Consider the following 9,951-nt stretch of genomic DNA (forward strand, 5'->3'; position numbering starts at 1 on the left):
TAATGCAAGATTTTACCCCATGAGAGCTGCTAAAAGAATCTAATAGGACGATGTTCATCGAATGAGTCCACGATTGAGACTTTAATACATGTTAACTGTATGAGTTTCTGATTGAGAGTGAATAATTGTTATTACATTAAGAATAAAGAAACACAGGTTGCAGCTGCGTTACAGTCTTTCTCACAGTGATTTTTCCTGGAAACTAGGATAGGCAACACACGTGGCTTATGGAATGTAATGCACCATCTATTCTCAGGCTTTTCTCAGTAATGTAACTTATAAAAGCGCACACATACACATATCACCCATGCCAAGACTTCTAAGAAAATGAGAAGGAAGTGGTTTCTATTACTGTTTTTACTAAGTCAAATACACTTGCTTTTCATTTAAAAATTATTAAGTTAAAAAAGAAATTTATATTATTTTTAGCTGATGATATTAGCATAGAAAGAGCACTACTTTAAATGAATTTGTTTTATTATTAATCAAATTAAAGGTGGTTTATTTAAAAAATGATTTAACCACAACATTTTAATAAAAAAAAGTCATCCTGTCTCACAAATCCATGCAGTAGATATAAATATGAATTCAGAATGTATAAGTAATGTCACAGAAGTTTAGGCTAAGTCATTCTGTCGTTCCCATCAGCAAATGCGTATAAAAATCTAAAGCTGTCACTTGTCTGGTGTCGTGCCATGCTGATGATAAAAGAAATTAAAATTTTTTTCTTGAGTTTTTGTTATTGATATTTAACTACAATAACATCATTTGTAATGCTTACACCATTATTCAGTTAAGTGAAAGAAAATGTTTCAGTTTATGTTATCGTGTTACTCTGTACGATTCGATACAGTTTTATAGTTGATTTTTCAGTGTTATTTTAATTTACCCTGTTTTTTATGCCGATCGACTTTTAACCACAAGTGATTCTGTCGTGAAACTTAAACTAGGAGAATCCTTAAGTAGCTCCGAAAAAGAAATCAGCAACATGTATATAGTCTTAAAATAAAATAATCCTGAAACTGCAGTTGAAGACATCGCCGGAAAGCAAGTAGTGCAACAGGCGTAAGCGAAAGAACAATTTTTATAAAGAAAAATCGTTTTATAATAAAATCTATTATAAGATTTTATTATAAAACCAGCAATGATGGTAAGATGTTTACAAAACTGATGGTAAACATGTTAGTTCTAAAAAGACTGGAAAGCGTGTGAAACCGGTTGAAAAGTTGGACCATTTTATCAAAATTGCTATAGAAAAAAGTTCATTCGTTTTATTTTAATAACGAGCTTCCTAACTTGTTTTCTTTTTTTTTGTTTTCAGTCATTTGACTGGTTTGATGCAGCTCTCCAAGATTCCCTATCTAGTGCTAGTGAAAGTCTAGTGTCAGTCCTAACTTGAAAAAATATTAAATAACGAGCAGTGTCAAGGTACACACTATCTGACTATTTTCAGTTCTAAATTTCTTTATGGCAGATATTGAATACGCTTAAACTTTATGTCATGTCGCTCAGAGAGAACCTTCCTGTTATTTTCAGGTTTTCTCCTCCTAAAGCCCAATTCTTTTATAATTTTTCTCAAACTCGCCTCTTTTCTTAAATAACTAGTGACATCTTTAAGTGCTAATATTATATTTTTTACTATCGCAGTCGATTATGAATACTGTAAAATTCGATTATAGTTTGTCTCACCACATACACTTGTCAAAATCATTTACTCCTGTTGCTGGGTATTCAAGGGTTTTGTGTTTTATTGGAGTAGAGAAAGAAGTCTCCGCCAGATTTTCGACTAATTTTTCTCTTTTCTCACTCTTTGGACTTAAGATCGCGATACTCTACAAGCTGTTGCTGTTCTTCCTTCAGATTTTCTAATATGAATCAGGTGTTTTTCTTTCTTTTCCGACTTTGAAAATCGATCACCTTCTTGTTTCATAAACTCATACACACTATTTATTATTTCTCGGGTCAGCCGTTTTAGTTTTTTGTTTTTTTTTTTTAGTTAGGCTTAAGTTCACTCATAATTGCAAAACATTAAAAATACAGATTATAAAATGCGATTAATTTTCTCAATCAGAACTCGAATTAAAAGAAACAAAATTAGTACAAAAGCTCTTACAGGATCTACCAATACAGGTAACTAGTTAATTGGATTATATTCAAGCATTCAATTATATAAGCTCATGGGTATCTTTACATTGGCCTGGCTGTATTTAAAAACTATGAGTCCATGGCAAACAATATAGCAATATGGTTTTCTGATATTTTTAAGAAGGTAACGCATTCCTTGACTTTTAATACTTGGTTTATCCGTGTTTATTGTTTATTTTTACAAATAAAATCACAATAGATTATAATATGCCAGACAATTATAATGTTAGTTTGTATACAATCAGTGTTTGTCTCCTGACGTAATTATATTAATTTTATTAACCACGGGCCGTTGGTATTAATATATAAATTATTTATATAATAATTTCCACTTACCAACAATTTTTAATAGTAATGTTCGAGCGCTTTCGGATTATGAATCCATCCTCAGAACAATGATGTGTTATAAATTATAATTATTTACTTCACATACGATTAATTATACTAAATTGAATTTTATATAAAAAGAAAGAAAGTAAAATAAAAGTAAAAAGTTAAATATCATCAAAAGATAAAATAAAGTTAACGCTAGATAACAATTGAGTCTTTCATACTGACATGACGGATAACGTTAACTTTATTTTACTTTTTGACGACCAGTTGTTATATTTATATTTTTATAAAATTCAATTTAGTATGATTAATGAACTGTAATGTATAACACATCATTGTTCCTGAGGCTGGATTAATAATCCGAAAGCGCTCCAACATTACTATTAAAGATTTTTGGTATGTGGAAACTATTATACGAGTATAAATAATTTGTAATTATGTTACTTTGAGAATAGGCTTACATTTTTATACATTTAGAAATGTACTATATTATTTTTTTTATGGAAAAGTACTTAATAATTTATAAATATAAACAGCAGAATTAGAAAATATTTAAAATCAATCCATAATATCATCCAGTAACATAGAATAATAAATTGTATTTATATGAAAGTAATTTTCTTCTGCGCGTGAAAACTAAACTGAATGTTTTCAGTTTGGTTAGCAGGCACCGTACTAGCCGTCATCTACAAGATTCAAGGTGACACCTATAGTATGAATTTTTAAATGTTGAATATGACTAAACTGAACACACTTAAAAACAGACGCTAAAACACCGAATTACTATCTTTCAGTTTATACAGTATATAAGGTCTGTTCTTGTAAAGAGATCCTTTCATTGCTTTGCATAAATAAAATCTATAATTGAAAGATATGGGGCTTTTGATAACCATGAAGCTTTGAAATCAGTATATCCCCAAAAAATCACATAGAAAATTTAGCTAAAAATTGGCTGTGTTGCTCCGTTTTGTTGAAAGTACTCTTCAGCAATTTCTTTTTCATTTAGTTGCTAATTTTTGTTGAAAATCCTTTTCGTTATTCAGTTTATTTTCTCCACTTTCCCAGTTCTTTCATGGATTGTCATTTTTTCTCCATTTTGTTGGATATTTTTCCTAAATATAAAAATTGTTCGATTCTCTGGATTTTTCAAACTTTGAATTTAACAAATTTGGTGCATTTTTATAATAGTTTTCACCAATTTAATTTTTTTCTCTTTTGAAATTTATAAAACTGTTTTTTTACTATTTCTTTCAGAAAATTAAGTTAAATTTCAGCTGATTTGATGTTTTTGGATAATAATATTACACAGATCATTGCGAAACCTAAACAATTGATTTTGTTTCCGTTATGGAACGGATTTCTAATTTTTCAAATTAAAAATCCTTTTTTTACTAGATTATATACTGAATATTTACTTTAAAAAAAATTAACTAACCGACCTAATTTGAATGATTCGGAAGATAATTTTGTTTTATTTGGTTTCTGATGTATTTGAATAGAAAAAAAAGTATTTCCATTGATCTGCAAAAAAATAGTATATTTACAATATATATTACCATCCTTACAAAATGAAAATATTGTATTTATACAGAATTTAGTAGGTAAACTTAAATGCTACAAGTCGTACGTCTTTTTTACAAAGGCCGTAATTCATGTTTGAAACTTATTTTATGTAATCTACCAATAAAGATTCTTCTTATTATTCTGAAAAAACTCTATTTACGTCATAGTTTGATGTGTAATTGAAAACTGTTTAACCAGATTCTTTGAACTTAGCTAGATTACTGGATAGAGCAGCTAATTTTAATTTATAGACTTTTCAAATTTTCTGAATCGAAATTTTTGTATCATTTGCAATAACGGCTTTAATCGCGTTCAGCATATTTTCCGGTTCAACTGGCGACCTCTTTAGATCTGATTTACTTCGTGTCATTTTCGTCTGAAACAAAAAAAGAGAAAAATGTTATCCGATTGTATTTATGAACATGTTTCAAGGTACATTAGGTTGCTTTGTTCCGTGGTACAAGAGTCGCTGTTTTTATTAAATTTTTTTCTTGACGTGTTTACTTGTTTACGTGTTTTCTTGATTGTGTTTACTAGCATTATAAAACATAACCTTCTCACCAGTATCTGCAGAATTAAGTGCCATAGAGATTCAGAGAACAATAATAAAAACCTTGAAGTTATTTTGCCAGTCAAAACTTTATTTGCACACCAAAGCTACAAAACAAATGTGATACTACTCAAACTAAAACTGACTTACGCTCTGGTGGCAAGTTATTGAAGTAGTTATACCACAGAAAAATATATAACAGCATGCCTAGAAACTACGAGCGTTCCAAGGTAGAGTATTTTCAAGGCACAATACTCTTCCCTACAAAGACTAGTATAAATAAGTCAGTTTGATGGTAAACTTTGGGACCAATATTTCCGGGGGGTAGACAATTTTTGGGGTCAAATTCTCAAAATTCTGCAAACACAACCAAACATTACGTTAAGTTCAGTGTACATGCTTGAATACTTATCTTCACCACTTTAAAAAGAAAAATTGTCACAAAATTCTTACCTTCCCCAAAATCCAAAAATTTATCTTTTTATTTATTGCAAATTTTTTTAATGTCTTCCTAGACATAAGAAATGACCCTGAAAAAATACTTTGCGGGCAATATTGAGAGAGGAGAAGCTGATTAATGCTTAAAAATACTTATTTTTGAGTTTTTTTTAACTTTTTTTAAAGTTGAAGCCTAAAAAAGGTTGGTAGGTTAGAAAATTTAAAGAGGGAAATGAGTATGTTAAATATAGATGTAGTAGGAATTAGCGAGGTTCGGTGGGAAGAAGAAAACGACTTTTAGTCAGGTGATTTTAGAATAATTATCTTCAAATAAAGGGCAGGCAGGAGTACGTTTCTTAATGAACAAGAAGATAGGGAAGAGGGTAGAGTATTTCAAAAACATAGCGATAGAATCATTGCAATCAGTATAAAATCAAAACCTAAGCCGACAATGATTGTTAAAGTCTATATACCTAAAGTGCCCATGATGATGATGCGGTAGAGGATGTATACAAAGGCGTCAGCGGCTGGTACTGGCCCCTAAATCTGGGAGGTACCCAGCACTTCCATCCTCGTACCGACCGCTGGCGATGATAGACGCCTTAGCCTAGGTGCTAGAGCGCATGTTACAACAGAGAATAACAGGAGCAGTGGTGCGCTCGTATCTTGTTGGACGCAGATTGGAGTGCCGTGTACAGGATAGATTGGTGGAAAAGACACTTGACAGGGGATTCCCCAGGGGTCGGTCCTTGGGCAGACCCTCTGGAACCTTGCCTATGACGGCGTATTTCGGGTGGCTCTACCGTGAGAAGTTAAAATAATGGGCTATGCTGACGACTTGGCCCTAGTTATCGAAGCGGGAACACGATGTGAGGCCACGGAAAAGATGGCCAACTCCTATACGGCGATAAGGGAATGGATAGCTGGAGCAGGATTGACGCTGGTCCCAGAAAAGACAATCTTTCTACCTTCAATCACGCTTGTGATAGAAAGATTGCCTCCAGGCCGACAATCAAATATCTTGGAGTCTGGATAGACTGCAGATTCGGTGAGGCAGACTCAGATTCGGTGTACAAGCTATAGAAGGTTGCGGCAGGACAGAGAAGATGAGATTGATCGCCGGCCTACTTCCAAACATTGGCGGACCAACGAAGCAGCGGAGGAAACTACTGGCCTTATAACCCGATAATTTGCCAAATATTGTTTCAACTGATTTTCTTTTCATCATATGAGGAAATAAAGAAATGTTGAAAGTTTTTCGAGTTTAATATTTTAAATTATATTTGTATAATTTTTTATCTTCGAATCCCATTTGATTTGATTCAAATGCCACGTTTTAACAGCATATATATTTTAGTGAGACTGCTGTATTATTATTAAATAATTTTTTTTCTTTTTACTTCCTTATATGAAGTAAAAGAAGTAGTGTGATGGCAAAAAATTTCAGTTTTCAAATTTCAATGGAAATACTACACATTTTGACCATCCCTAAATCCATTTTGACTGTAGCGTCTCGGTTTTTAATTTGGAGATCCCGGGTTTGAATCCCGATCAGATATGGCATTTTCACACGCTACAAAACATCTCAGCATGTGAGGCAATACCTAATGGGGGTCCCGGAGGCTAAAAAAATAATCAAAAACTAGTATAACCAAAGTTACAGTTACATAAGAAAAAAATCCCTTTCGGCACCGGAAGACGGAGGTAGATTTCACCAATGTTAATTAGGAGATAAAAAGATTTCCACCTTAACGTTAAGAAAAACTTCAAATTTACTCAATACGACAATTGTTGCATGCGAAAAAAGTTTCATATATTTAGCATACGACAATCCACATCTTTTTACAATTCTAGCAATATTTTGGTCATCCCTTTCTGTAAGGGTTGGTCATATCAAAGATTTTCTCAGACAAAAATTTCAGGTAATGTTTAGAGGACTAACTACCACTTTAAATCGATTCGATACTGTGCCAATTAAGGGAAGTATGCATTTTTTGTTTGTTTTCAAAACACCATTTTTTCCATTTCGTAGACCAATGGTGATATCAAAAAACTTTATGTAGATAAATTTCAGGCCCTTGTATAAAAAATAGTAGGAACTTTAAACGAATTCGATATTTTACTTAATAAGAAAGTTATAGCAATATTTTTTTTTTTTTTTTTTTTTTTTTTTTTTTTGGAAAAGCCCCCTCATTTTAACCCACATAGCCCGATTTTTCTCATTAACGAACTCGACTGAGATTTTAGGTTGTTATATTTTATGTATCAATTTGAAAGTGATTGGCGCAAAATTACGGCAGTTACCGTGTCCCCAAAAATATATATATGTGTGTGTGTGTGTGTGTGTGTGTGTGTGTAATATATATATTAATGTATACATAAACTTTTGAACTGACGGTTAAACTTTTGAACTGACGGTGGTTTTGGTATCTGGGTGATGTGAAACGCAAAGGTATGTCGAAATTTTCCGGAAGTCGAATCATAGTACCAATACGTAGCTTTTTTATCAAATTTACCTAAAAATTAATTATGTGCAAATATTGAATTATTGTAGTCCATATATCTTAAATATTATCAGATTACAGATAACTAAGTATCATTTGTTTTCTACTTTCTTTCACTTGCAGTTTCATTTATTTAGATTTAGCCTTGATCTGTTTTTAGGCTGTACATATTTTTTACGAAAGGTGAAGACAAACGTCAACAAATTATTCTACTCGTATATAACGCAGTAAAGAAAAACTATTCATTTAATATCTTCGTTTTGCGCCTCTACCGGAGTATCATATTATTCTAGAAAATTAAAAATTTCTTATCTAAATTTGATGTTCACATTTTGTAACACTAGGTATTGTAATTTTTTTTTAATTTCAAAACTTGCTGCCCTTTTAAAATACATATTCTACTGATACATCGTTAATGAATGCATACCCCGCTGTAGCCATTAACTTGTGCTTTTGAGAAAAATAATGATAAACAAAAATTAAAGCCTTTCAATTTATTAAAAAATATCAAGGTATTGTAATTTCTTCAGAGCAACAGAATGGTCTCTGGTCCTGTATTAACACAACCCAAGACTGAGTGATCTAAGAATGTGAATTTCAAAACAATCGGCCTCCATCTTAAAAATATATTTTGTAACTAGTTACTCGTCCTTCGTACAGGTAAAAATGTATTTTTCCCAGTTCTTAGGGTTACCTTACAAACACCACTGGAGATACTTCGTTTTTTTGATTTATTTTAGCTAAGTAACTGGAGGCAGGTGCAGCCAGTCGCGTCACACATACAATAACAGTGGCTATGTTAGTTGAAATTCAATAAAACCCGAAAATGAATATGGTTTTTAGATATTTATCTGAAGAGTATTTAGAAGCCCCAATCGAATAAATATCTCATTTAGTATAGTCGGAAATAAGGAAAATCTGCAATTATTGTCCAATTTTTTTTTTTTTACCTCTCTTCACTCCATTTAAGGTCGAATTTTGTAAAATCTAAAAGTTGATTTTTAAATATTTACATGAAAATTACACACACCAAAAATCAAGTTGATATATTAATTTGAAATCGAGAAATAAAAGAAATAGCCGGGTTTAAAAAAAACATCAAAATCTACTTTAAACCTTTCAACTCGGAATTTCAAAAAATTTAGAAATTAATTTTTAGATATTTACATGAAGATTACATACACACAAAAAATCAAGTTCATGTCTTCTTTTGTTACTGATAAATTTAAAAAAAAAATAGTAAATTTCATTATTACTCCATTTTTATCCTTTAAACTCGGCATTTCAAAAAATCCTTTCTTAGATTGCATTTACATCGTAAGAACATATTATACATTTTCATTAATTTATCTTCAGCCGATTTTGCTGGGCGTTGATGAATCAGTCAGTCAGAAGAAGTTGCTTTATAGGTACAGATAAGAAAGTAGTTATAAAGTAAAGGAGCGTGTGGAAGTTGTTCGAATCCCGAGTTTTCCCAAGAATCTCTATGTTGCATGGGTTGGACTGTTGTCGTGAGATGTTCCATAACTTCCTATAGAAATTATATGAAAAGTTAGAACATTAAAAAATAGTTTTATCAGCCCTTTATAAGTAATTTAAAAAAATATTTTCCTCGGCTAGTTTTAATGTAAAAAAAAAAAAAAATAGAGTCCAATAAAATTAAAAGCGTTTCTCTTGGTGATGAAATATATATTTTTTCACAATATTTTATATTTCCGTTAGGATTATCATAATTAATTTGAGTGTCATTTTCTACCCTTCGTAGCACTGTCACTCATAGTTGATGCGTTTCGGAGTATCTCCATTCTCAAAACTACTTTTAACGCTTCGAAAGTGCTAAAAGTTGTGAGAGTTTTTTTGAATTTTAGTGAGTGATAAAAGTATTGTTGAGAATAAAGGTACTCCGGTACAAATGTTTATGAGTAACAATGCTACGAAGAGCAGAAACTAACACTGAAATCAGAAATTAATTATATGTTTTAACAGCATTATCACAGTAAATATAGAATTTCATTTGTCTACTGGATAGAAAAGAGTTATGAAATAAGTAAAACTTTACATTAAAACAGATAGAAGTCTTGATTTTCTGTCAATGATGAATACATTCGCTCATGTTTCTTTACAGTGAAACAATTGTACTAAAAGTAATGCTCGTACAGTATTCCACGCTTGCATGAAACTGATTGTGTACTCTATCCTAATAATAAGCGGATGTTACCTCATATATTAATTAAAATTTTTCATTGCCATTTCTAATTTTTTACTGACCCGTTTAAAAGACTGATCTATCTACCAATTTACTTAAAATAAAATTTACAGAAAGAATATCATGTTTCGACCACCTTTCAAACAACAATAATTAAAAACAACTAAAACCTTCAGCCTTCATTTAACATACTTCATCAATTTTTAATATTT

This window comes from Lycorma delicatula, chromosome 10 (assembly GCF_047948215.1).
Source record: "Lycorma delicatula isolate Av1 chromosome 10, ASM4794821v1, whole genome shotgun sequence".
Taxonomy (NCBI): Eukaryota; Metazoa; Arthropoda; class Insecta; order Hemiptera; family Fulgoridae; genus Lycorma; species Lycorma delicatula.